The sequence below is a fragment of the Adiantum capillus-veneris genome, chromosome 9, assembly GCF_014529385.1.
Source record: "Adiantum capillus-veneris isolate H3 chromosome 9, ASM1452938v2, whole genome shotgun sequence".
NCBI lineage: Eukaryota > Viridiplantae > Streptophyta > Polypodiopsida > Polypodiales > Pteridaceae > Adiantum > Adiantum capillus-veneris.
In genome coordinates this window covers 107,809,028-107,821,326 of record NC_140939.1, presented here as the reverse complement: position 1 = coordinate 107,821,326, position 12,299 = coordinate 107,809,028, and the positions used below count along the sequence as shown (strand labels likewise).

The 12,299-nt window shown below is 41.3% G+C and overlaps 1 long non-coding RNA gene across 1 annotated transcript; it reads left to right on the top strand.

Annotated features, from left to right (window-relative positions):
* The first annotated feature begins 10,684 nt into the window (after window positions 1–10,684).
* On the top strand, window positions 10,685–11,638 carry LOC147450953 (uncharacterized). The gene is made up of 2 exons (XR_015189311.1): window positions 10,685–10,905; window positions 11,268–11,638. It is a non-coding gene; the product is annotated as an uncharacterized LOC147450953 (long non-coding RNA).
* The last annotated feature ends 661 nt before the right edge of the window (window positions 11,639–12,299 follow it).

Here is a 12,299-nt window from a genome sequence, read left to right as displayed (position 1 = left end):
TGGATTGAGTCAGAAGATGTTTAATGGCTTGTTGGTCAGTTTTGATTAGAACTTCGGAGCCCATAAGATAGTGTTTCCACATGTCTAGAGCATGGACTATTGCTAGCAATTCTTTATTGTATGTGCTGTATTTGGTTTCTGATGGTTTGAGTTTTCGACTTTCGTAGGCAAGTGGGTGATCATTTTGCATTAAGACTGCACCTATGCCTGAGCCACTGGCATCTGTAATGGCTACAAAGAAGGGTTGTGTGAAGTCGGGTAAATGTAGGATGGGGACATGTGTAAGGAGATATTTGAGAGTGTCAAATGATTTTTGTTGTGTGGGACCCCAATTGAATGGTACTTTTTGACGAAGTAAAGTGGTCATCGGTGACGCAATGTGTGAGAAGTTTTTGACAAATTTTCGATAAAAGCCTGCTAAACCTAAAAAGGATTTTATGTCATGCACGGATTTGGGGGTAGGCCATGTTTTAATAGTGTCAATCTTTTGAGGGTCAACAGATATTCCTTTTTCTGAGACTATGTGGCCTAAATAGTCAATGTGTGTTTGAAAGAATATACTTTTGTTGGGATTTGCAAACAACTGGTGGTCACGCAATAACTCAAAAACAATATGCAGGTGATTTTTGTGTTCATGCTCATCACGACTAAAAATCAAAATGTCATCAAAGAACACAATAACAAAGTCTTGATAATCAAGAAATATTTTGTTCATCATCCTAGCAAATGTGGCAGGTGCATTTGTGAGACCAAACGGTAAAACAATAAACTCATAATGATCAGACTGGGTACGAAAGGCAGTTTTAAAAATATCATTAGGGTGCATACGGATCTGATGGTATCCTGATTTCAAGTCAATTTTGTTAAACAATTTGGCTCCTCATAAGCGATCTAGGAGATCGTCTATACGTGGGATGGGATAGCGGTTTTTGACAGTAACCTTGTTTAATGCACGGTAGTCTATGCACATGCGAAAAGTTTTGTTTTTCTTTTGGACTAGGAGAACTGGTGCACCAAAAGGGGATGCACTAGGATGGATGAGGCCCTTATCTAGGAGTTCGGTGATTTGTTTTTGGATTTCTTGTTGGTGCAAGGGACTGTGTCTATATGGTGCTCTCTGTGGAGGTAGTGAGCCTGGAAAAATTTCAATTTTATGATCTAATTCACCACGAGAGGGTGGGAGGTGAGGGGGGTAATCATCCACAAAGCAATCATTATACTGTGAGAGGAAATCATTATGTGTGTGAGAGAGAGAGGATTGTGTGTGCTCCACTTCAGTAACAAATATCATGTATGCTTTGTCATCCTTTCGTAGTGCACGTTTTGCTTGTGTGTGTGATATCAAGGGAAACATAGCAAGTGATGCATCAGCAGAAAGTGAAATAGATTTTCCATTAAAGGTGAAATTCATGGTGTGTGTGCGATAGTCAATGTGTGGGTTATGTTGGTGTCGAAAAGGCATGCCCAATATGATATCAGTGGATTGCAATGGTGCAATTAAAAAATCACGCTGTTCTGTGTAATCACCAATGGTAATTGTGAGAGATTTAATTTCACGTGTGCCATTATACCTAGTTCCTTGAAAAGCACATTTAACTTTGTATGCAGACGGTGTGGTGGTTAAATTCAAATTTCGTACCAATTTTTCAGAAATAAAATCATGTGAATTGCCATCATCGTGTAAAATAGACACGCTTGAATCTTGAATTTTTCCTGTTTGACGGAGCAAGGCATGAATTGAAATTGGCTTACCTGGTAGGTGAGGTGGTGTTCCCGCTGTCCAATCAGCCATGTCATCGTCTCGGGGTTCTAATTCATCTTCGATGTTGTGTATGCGAGCTGTGGGTTGGCGAGGTCCGGGTGGACGATTGTTGGTGCAGTTGGCTTCAACATGGCCATATTGGCGGCATTTGAAGCACCGAACACCATTATGACGTGCAGGGGGATTGGGATGTGTGTTTGAAATTTGAGGTGCAGTGTGTGTGGGTCGAGTGGCGGAGTTGTGTTGTGGGCGATGAGTGTTTTGGTGACTACGGGGAAAGGGGGGTGGACGGTTTTGTGTGTAATTATTTGTGCGAGGGTTTGAAGTATACCTGTTGAAATTATTACCGTTGCAATTGCGGTTGCGATTGTTGTTACCCCACTGATTGGGAGGTTGAAAATTAGGACGATTGGGGTTACGCGTGTTGCGCACTTCATGGACGATAGAGTTGATTTCTTTCTCAGCATCGTAGGCCAAGGATATAGCTTCACAAAGAGACGCTGGTTTAAGGGAATTGAGTTTTGATTGTATACCATTGGGAAGACCGTCTTCATATTTGCGTTGGAGAGACTCTGCAGGCACGTCTTCTACCATACGGAGGAGTAGAAGACGTTCCCAGAAGCGGTCAGTGTAACGAGAAATGGTGTCTTCTTGCATCCAAGAGAATTTGGCCCAAGCACGACGAGCATCAAGACCAAATTGAGGGGGTAGGAAAGAGTCTTTGACCCGCTGTTGAAAACTGTCCCAAGTTGATAGTCGTTCTGCCGTTTTGCGAAGCACGCTCCACCAAAGTGAAGCTTGACCAGAAAGGTGATTAGTAGCACATTTAATTTTATCTTTTTCAGTGAAAGATTCGCCAGCAAAATAATCGTCGAATTGAGTTAACCAAGACAGCACCGTTTTACCAATTTTGCGACCATCAAACTTGAAAAACATGAAAGAGTTTTGACTTATCTTTGCCTCTTTGCTGGATTTTTGAGCTTTGAACGCAGCCTTCAAAATTTTGATCATACATTCATCTTCGTTGTCGTCTTCGCGTGCCTGTTTCTGATCATTTTCGGCGAGGCGTTGATTCGCAATGTCTAATTCTTGTTGCAGTAAGAATACTTGTTGCTCCAAGGTCGGTGCCAGTAGAGGTGAATCACTGGTCCAGTCGGAGGGGGAACTGGCACCGTTTGTCTCCATGATGATGGGAAAAGTTGGTAATTACGTTGATTTGTTTCAAATCCCTAGCCGGGGTAGAAGGTTTGCGGCGAATAAATTCGACTAACCTGATTCCATGCTGTTGAATAGAGTAAAAGAGTTCATAAGCCCAACGCCAGGTAGTGCGAAGCTCCCGATGGTGCAGAGCAGTTGTGAGGTTTTTGACGTAGAAGCGATGCAGACGAGTAGGTTGCTGATGATGTAGCGGTGCGCAATCAACGTGTCGTTGGTTGTGAATGCGACATAGCAGAGGAGGCATATAATTGAAGAAGGGCGACGAGAATTACCACCTTGTCTGATAGGTTCGACAAGCTCGGTCTATGCGAAAAATGGTGCTAGCTGTCTTGCGGCTTATTTTGCAAAAGAGATCGACATGTTCCGAGTGTATCTGCTTGGGTAGAGAGATGCGGTCCGTACCATCGACATGTCGAAGATGATGACGATGTGTGTGTGTGTGTGTGTCTATTCTTGCTTAAAGATGGTGAAGAGAACAAAAGCTCTGTGTGTGTGATGGGTTGCCTATTGTTTTCCAAAAAAAAAAAATGAATGGGTGTGTGTATAATCCCTTCTTACACGTAGCCGAGAAAAAGAAGGGTGAGATGAAGCTTTGTTTTGCTCTTTGTATATCATTAGACTCTAGATGATGTAATGCATCTGAAATATATACCAGTTGGTGCGTGGGGAGAGAGATACAAGTAGGAGATAACTATAATTAGCAAAAGTCATTTACAATGATGAGCCTTGGATGAATATATTGTCGATTATTTTTGTTTGAATAAATGGAGTAGTCCCCTTGATATTGCAAGTTGTTGTCGCTAAAGTGCTTAATATATAAAATTATTATTTATAATTGTTTAAAAGGCATGGACTAGTGTTTAGGCATGATAGCACGAGCATACATCATGTAAAGGCCATACTATAAACAGTAGGTTGGTCCAACAAATAAAGAAAACAACGTGAAATTAATTTGACCTTAGCTGCTTCATCAGACATTTCTAGTTAGATGTCAAAGTATATAAAAGAATATGCATCAAGAAAATACCTGGCAAGACCCAAAACTTAAGCTTCTCTTTTAAACGTGTACTAAGTACGTAGTATGAGAGTCTGTAGCGTGTACAAACTACGTAAACTAGGGTAAATAATCCTTGAAAGGCAGATAATGCAAACCACACGAGGTAGAGCCTTGTTAGTAAAAATTAAGGGAAGTAAATGTGTAATTAGAAAAAGGATCGCACAAGTAGGGATGCCAGTTTGCGCATTAACGAGACACTCATACAATTGTGTTTGTGTGGTCACAAGTAAATGGTCATGGATAATGTGCCAAAAATGCAATCAGGGTGGATGGGTGGCACTGTCAGCTTGCTCAAAATAGCATAGTTGGAATTAATAAGCATGTTTTACTAGATATATAATAAATAACTACATAATGATTAAGAAACTATATAAACATAATACTTATCTAAGTTCTAACCAATAACATCAAATATATAAAACTCTACACAATCATTCTCTTTCTCTAGATATTGTATTTTAATGGTTTTTTATTATATATATATATATAATAAATTCAATTGTTTGATTATGATACTAATGTAGTTTATAATTGTAATAAAAAAATGTAACACTATTGATTGAAAGTACCAAAACGTAAGGGGGGGGGGGGGGGGGGGGGTGAAGAGAGATGAGTGAATGTTATATTAACCGTCTGTAAAATACGTATGGGACCAAACGCATACAATCCTTATGGATTGAATACAATGTTTGGGTACAAAATAAAAGGAAGTAAGGTGAAAGATTAAATTAAAAGACTGAAAGCTTAAAATTGTCAAACTAAAATCATCATCATTGTCAATACTCGTGGATGCCCAGTGTTGTGCGAAAAAGTATTGTAGCGGTCGCGGTAGATCTTCGTCAATGGCCGACTTTGTAGGTAGTCGCACGAGGAGATGGAGAAATGAAATGCTATATTAACAGTTTACAAAACGGTAAAATTCCATATGAAGCCAAATTGATACAATACGTGTGAATCGGATCCAATGCTTGGGTATAAATTAAAATGAAGCAAAGTAAAAAATACAAAATTCATCATGAGCATTGTTAATGTCCCGACGGCGTCTGAGAAAATATTGTAACAGATGCTGCAAAGCGTCGCCCATGTCCGCCGGTGTAAGCACAGAGAGAGAGAGAGAGAGAGAGAGAGAGAGAGAGAGAGAGAGAGAGAGAGAGAGAGAGAGAGAGAGAGAGAGAGAGAGAGAGAGAGAGAGAGAGGATTTGCATGGTTCTGAAGTGGGAGGGGATTACTAGTCGAGGAGTGATTCCTCATAATCTCTCTCTACACACAGCGGTCAGCCGACCAATTAACGAGGCCATGCATACCGCAAAAGAAGGGGAGCAAAACTAGAGTGCAGCAACATGTCGGCTGCATGTGCGGGAAGGAGAGAGTTCTGGGCGGTGGTTTGTCCAATTAGCACCCACGGCACAGATTGTGTCGGCATTGGACAGGTGCAGTTGTTGCCGCGTTGGCCCGTGCCTGCTAGTGGGTGCCGCAGGTGAGGTCTGTGTGTCACGTGTGGAGTGAAGGTTGGCGATCTGGGAAGGAGTCCAATCAAGGAGGGATTATGCATTCTAGGAAGGGTAGGGTCACCATGGATGCCATAGGTGTGTTGCTCGTGTGCTGATCGCAATGAATAATAATGTAGAATTAGGTTGTTTTAATAGTCTCTTGTGTTGGTGTTGGTTCTCACCACAACCGACAACCGATGTCAGCAGCTCCGTTAGGAAGAGAGCATGAGTGCATTGCACACAAATATCTCTGCGCAGCCTTTGTGTGTCATATATCTTCAAGGCTGAAGGATCAATCGATCCTCATTAAGGTAATTGCGAGAGGTGATTTTTCCTCGTGTTTTTATTTATATATATAAATAAATATTTACAGCTCCTCGACTACATTAGGCAAGTATGGTCTCTCTAAGAAGTGCACATTCATCTACCACTTCTTGATGTCTTCTTCCCCTTCCTACCAGCAATAGAGATCATCGAGGTTTATTAGAAAATAAAAAAAATAAAAATTGAACTTCATTTCATCCTTCTATTACCACCCATGCTTTGTACTCTATAAGCAAGCATATTATACATGATTAACAATTACTGTAAAGAATCATCTTACAAAGCTTGCTAATAATAATAAAAATAATAATAATATAGAGCTTCGATGGATTCATTTGACTTGTAATTTAATAGGTTCGCATTCCAAGCATCTTTTCAAACAAAATATATACATGCATCCCTATACATTTCAAGAAAGAGTTCAAATTACTTAGTTGTATTCATCATAGCTCTTGTTCTCTCCATATCCATGCTTCCTTAGTCTTAGTTGCAATTTCAGGATCATTTCCAAGCTCTGATACCACTGCTACAGACAGAAACATGGCTGCCCTACAAAATACCCAAGATAACACAATATCTAGCATAAACCGACAAATCTGCATACCTGGCAATCATCCTTGCGCATAATCAAGCTGCACACGAGCACAGAGAGACAGAGAGGGAGATAGAGCGAGAGAGCATGTGCAGGCGCACCTCCTAGAGCGGAGTGCTACGCCAGCACGGCGAGAGAGAAGAGAGGAGAGAAGAGAAAAACAAGACGACGCTGGGTGCAATCTCCCCCCGTGCAAGAGTGAGCATGTCCCTCTTGCACGTATTTAATTTATAGAAAAGTTCATGCTCAAAAATGAGTTACATCCAATTCACACTTGGGCATAAAATAGTCCTGGCTCATAAAGAGCTCAATATAACAATTCATAGCTGTCTACATCTCAACTTATAACTAAACCATAAATACTAAGGCTTGCCACAGAAAATCCAATGGTGGCAGTTTTATTCCGGATAACTGCTATCGCTTTATTGTCCAGCATGTGCCAATCACTGATCTGCTCACACAACACCCAACAAGTGATCATATTCCACAATTCAAATCAACATTGCAATGCTTCATCAGAATATCAAATATTTCACAAATATATCATCAAAATATCAATTCCGTTACAGGTCTTTTTTCAAAAGGTTAGTCTTTTGCCAGTTAAATGGCTCATCATGGGTACTACTTGGGTCACCCCAAAAATTATGCAAGATTGCCATGATCTGACTCGTGATTGGTTTATAGTCAGCCTCGATAAAGCTGCCAACACTGTATTCGTTATCTGTAAGAAGCTTGTTTATGATGCTGCCCTGGTAAGGTTGGGTGGAAATGAATTTGAAAAGGTAAATGAAACGCTAAAGGATGTGGCTTTAGCATTGCTAAGGGATTTGAACAATATGGGATACAAAGAAACATCAAGTAAGATTCCCGTGTGATTCCCTATTTTTTTAAAACATAAACAAAAGTTTTGGTGGATTTCAGATGCATCAAACGGTATTTTTTCTTGTGTTACAAAAGATGTTACTTCCTGCCTGAATCTAGTCATGACAGAGGTTTGCAATCTGTCATAATAATCAATATCTAATTCTCCTAAATGATTTTCTCATATTAAACTGATCATTTAATGTGGGGAAGTGCCAGGGGAGAAAAAGCTAGAATATTGGTTAAGCTAGCAGATCGGCCACAGTAGGGATCCAAAGGAGGGAAAATAGGGATCCAAAGGGGGGCCATCTGCAAAAGAGCCATGTGCAAACAATGGGCTAAAAAGACCCTAAGGTTCAGCCCATTAAGACTTCCAAAATGCTAAGGTTCCAAAATTCAAAGGTTGTGTCCAAAGGGTTAAAGCTTAGGGGGAATTGGATGCTTTGTGTGCTCTCCAAAGTCAACACACATCCCTACACATGAGGGGGCGAGCCCTAAAGGTAGGGGATGAGAGAGAAAGCCACACACACACACACACACACACACACAAGCCCCCTTTACACAAAGGGAATGAGGGACACATGTCAGCTCCCTAGGCCAGATGCCCACAAGGTATGCCCAATTTCTATTGGATGACCCTTGAAGTGGACCAATGAGAATTAGGCTAGAGTAAATTTAGCCTAATTAATTTTAAAACACTTAATAAAAAGAACCAATGAAAATTAAGTCTCCTGGATGATTATTGGACAGCCTGAGAAGGGGTCCAATAGGAATTGAGCAGCCCAATGGGCTACTTAATTCCTATTGGTCAGAATGGGAAAAGGTCCAATGGGGATTTAATTCACTTAAATCAATTAAGTTTAATTGATTAAGCTCTCACAAAAGGGGAAAGGGGGACACATGTCAGAAGGCTATCACTTATGCTGCTTAATAGCCATTGGCTGAGCTTGGCATTGTCCAATAGGGAGCCTGCAAGAGCAAATAGCAAGGGGGCTCGCCCAAGAGAGAGAGAGAGGGCTGATTTTTGCAAGGCATTATCACACACACACTCACACAATCTCATGTGTGAAGAAAGAGAAGACTATCTCTTCCCAAGCTTTAATGGAGAACTCATCACCTACTCCAAGCTTGTGAGATAGAAGCCTACATCGACACACTCTTGGCTTGTGGATGCAAATCCAACCAAGAGCCAAGCTTCAATGCATGCTCATCTCCTCTACCAAGCTAATTGCTAAGCTAAAGCTATGCTAATATGAGTGATTATGTGAGGAGATGTACATCTTTCTTGTAAGATACTCCTTCTTCCTCTCAATCTACTCTCATACCCTGCTAGCTCTCACCATCTTCGAAGGTGTGTGAGGTCTTGGGTCTGAGAACGGGGATAATTAAAGTTGTGTTTGCTAAGTGTTTTGCTTGGTGCATGAAGCTTTCATCTTCATTGCACTAGCTAGTCTTGAAGAAACACAAAGAATTGTATTGTACAATGTCTCTCTTGATGGGAGAAACCATAATACAAAGCCTTTTGGAGGGGGGACCGGCTCCATGCAAATCCGGTCCTCAACTGTTGTCAATAGCTTAATTTCTCTCTCTTTTGAAAGTATTGTTGATGCTATCTAACTAGGTGTTATGCTTTTTGTTGCTCTCTCCACCCAAGCACTCTTGTAATTCTCATTAGGAATCTATTCTAATGAAATGCCCACTATGTTCATGCTAATTTCCGCTACACACAAGTTATTAGGCCATTAAATGTTACACAATCTTTGTGCTAAACAAAGAACAGACCTTAAAAGATTCAGTGGTATAGAGTATTGTACTTTTTGGCTTGCTAAGAATTCATTGAAGGTTTTTATCAACCTACCTACGAATATCTATTGTATCTTCACCACTAATATTACACAATGTTAAGAAAACATTCCTCTCTCAGGTAATGATGGCCTTCTAGGAGTGCTCCATGAGATTACCAACTTGGCTTTTGCTAACAAAAAGACACAAGGGTTTGAAAAGATATCACTGGTAAGAACACCTTGTTGGGTTAAAAATTCAGTTATGAAAACACTCCTCTCTTAGGTAAGGACGGCCTTCTGGGAGTGCTCCATGAGATTATCAACCTGGCTTTTGCTAACAAAAAGACACAAGGGTTTGAAAAGATATCACTGGTAAGAACACCTTATTGGGTTAAAACTTCAGTTAAAAAACCACCATTGTGCTTTGACAAAGTTACTCTAATTATGGTTATTAAATAGATATTGCAAAATTGCTTTGTTCAATTAGGGTCAAACTGTTATAGACAAAAAATGGGCGTACCTATAAGATTCTCCTGCTCACCAATAATGTGCAATCTATACTTATTATTTTTTGAATACAAATGGTTGTGTTAAAAAATGAAACATTATGAAGAGGCCAAACAACTTTTGGTCTTCAATAACACGTTTAGATTCATGGATGATTTATTGAGTATTAACAATCATACCTTCAAAGAATACCTGGCTGAAATTTACCCACCTTGCCTCATGATAGAGCTAGCCTCACTAGAAGAATTGGTGATTGATTATAAAATTATTGTTACAAAAACTGCTTTTTGAACATGGAAATTCTACTTCACTCTCCCTTTATTGGACAATACGCTTCTTTGGGAAGCAGGATAATCTGTTACTTAATCCTGCTGAATCTTGATGATGCATTTGCTGGCAGACACATGGATCCATTCAATGCAAGAGTAGAAAATGCCATCTGACTGTTGATTGGGCATGGCGGTGCGATGGAGCTGCATTCACATGGACGAGTTGATTATTCACAGCTTTGACCATTCAATCCTATTTAAAGGTGAGGGTTTTCCCTCACTTAGCGGGCTTGTGTATATTCTGTCTGTGGTTGATGTGTTTGGGTTGCCTTGTTTGAGTGGCTGTACTCTGCTTGTGATACACTATGGCTAAAGGGAAAGATAAGCAACAGCCTTTGGAGGTTCATTCTCTGGCTTCATCTCATATGGAGTTCTTTGGCTTGATGTGTGAATTTTTAATGCTCCTCTTTTATACACTATACAACTGTTGGTGTGCATCGTTTATCAAGTGTTTCAAAAAACTCTCAACGCAATATTCTCTTGGCGGGAGTCACGTAGAGCGACTCGCAGGTTGTGCCCATCACTTGGGCTGGAGGGGCGGGGGGGGGGGGGGGGGGGGGGGTGTCACCCAAAAATCTAACCACGAGGGGCGTGAGTTGGTAGTCCACGCAATGCCGATTCTTTTGTTTGTGAAATGAGTTTAAGAATGTCCGCTTATGTGGAGTTTTGCCATTCGATAACTTTTATAGTGGGAGTTCGTCCACGAACGTTTGTATCTTTATATTGGGGGTGAATCCACCTATTGGCCCCCTTACCCTAAAAGCGCCCGAGTGTGGAAACGATGAAACCCTAACTGCCCCTATTTTGCTCATCTGTCCACACACTGTTTTTCCATCGCCCTGACCCCGTTGAGAGGCATGGTTGATGATGACAACTCGGAGACGGGCGGTCGGAACTGATGCCATGTCGATTGTCTCCTTGCTCTGTCATGAGCTTCGTCTGAAATCGCCCCTTCTCCCCCGTCTGCTGTCAGCGTTAATGGTACGTATCTCGGACCTCGTTAGGAGCTAGTTTTCTGCGCGCTATTAGGGTTGCCTGTTCTTCGCTTAAGACGTAGCTCTTTTGAACGCATCTGGAAACCATCTTCGAGTCGAGACTTTTCTTTCTACTTGAAGACAAATCTGATGCTACATGTCTCCATCTGGGAGATGGGCATGTCCTTCGTATGTGTATCATTGTGGATTCATGGCAATGATTCCTTCAGAGTCACATCTTAGAGGTTATTGGAATCTGGATTTGTTTATTCTGCGTGCGTGGGTGCTCTTGTGCATGATTTAATCTGATGGTAATGGGAGGCCAAATGACGAGCTCTTGAAATCTTATTCTACACTCTGATTATGCAGTTGATGCTAAATTACCTCTGACAAACTGATGCCACTCTAAAAGTTTCATCCGAATGCTATGAAGATGAAAAAACTACAAATCTTAGAAACATGGAGCGAGAGCACTCATACAACAACTTCTTCTCCACCCTTCTTATAGAGGAGGAATTCAGTCGTAGGGGCGGGTATGAGGAAACGCACTGGGCTCTGATGAGATTTCTCTTTGATGGAAATGCACGGGAGTAGAAAACCCATTTCTGACCTGCCCGTAGGACTCTTTTGGAACCCCGTCTTGTGTCTGCATTGCGCGGTACGTGTGAGCGTGTATTGCGATTTTGATCACTTGCAAGTACCATTAAAGTCTTAGGTTTCTTCTCCTGGAGAGAAGAATACAGGAAGAGTTGTGCATCCCTGAGCAATGGTTGACATGTGTGTGTATAAGACTCTTTTTTCGTTGCTTTTTCTTTGTCTGTGTGTGTGGGAAGTGGGGAAGTGATGAAACCAAAGAATACCTTGGTCTGTGGTTCTGACTTTTCATTTGAAGACACTTATAATGGTTTGTCTGATCCCTTGCTACTTGTATGTACGTAGTTTGTGTATGCATGCATATTTCACATGCACAATGCAGAGACAAACTTACAAGGTAGGCTTCCAAAGGAGATTGTATATTGAGTATGGCAGCCCTTTTCGGGGAATTCAGTACTTAATGCTCAGGTGAAAACGGTGTCAGTTTTTAACAGGCAGATGTGGTTGTCCTTGCTTTGTGGGTTTTAGCGCAAAGTGGCCTTAAGCCTGGGTTCAGATGAGTGCCATAGAAACTTGGCACTCCTGAGTCCACCTCTCTTAGCATGAGCACTATAGGTGTTGGTCGACCTATAGTGTGTTGGTCGACCGGCCAGCCAAAAGTACTCTTGCAGGGGTGAAGTAATCCATGCCTTTTTTGACCAGCAAGTGGCTGGCTGGCCGTTGTAACCCACACCCCACCTCTCCCAGCAATAGCGAGGCCATCCCTCCCAGCCAATCAGCAAGTTAGTTGTTTAAATAAGAGCAGCC